The sequence below is a fragment of the Temnothorax curvispinosus genome, unplaced genomic scaffold, assembly GCF_003070985.1.
Source record: "Temnothorax curvispinosus isolate PA1 unplaced genomic scaffold, ASM307098v1 QBEX01016065.1, whole genome shotgun sequence".
Taxonomy (NCBI): domain Eukaryota; kingdom Metazoa; phylum Arthropoda; class Insecta; order Hymenoptera; family Formicidae; genus Temnothorax; species Temnothorax curvispinosus.
Genome location: NW_020225845.1, coordinates 89,878 through 90,193, shown reverse-complemented (window position 1 = coordinate 90,193; position 316 = coordinate 89,878).

Sequence of the window (316 nt, the reverse complement as noted above, 5' to 3'; positions counted from 1 at the left end):
ACACACACACACACACACACACACACACACACACACACACACACACATTTATTACGAACGACACTTTCTGTCCTTTCTCGACTTAAAAATATTTCTCGGTTTTACATATATAATATTTAAAACAATTCGAGATTTTTGTTATATAATTTCCAATAATTTAATGTCTAGGTCTCATAAATCGCTAATAATTAATTTTAATAAGATTATTTTGATTTAAATTAAAGAATTCAATAATAAACAGATTTTACTCAATATATTTTTGCATATTTATCTGTTTTATTCATTTATGTCATATTTTTATATTTTACTATCTCTA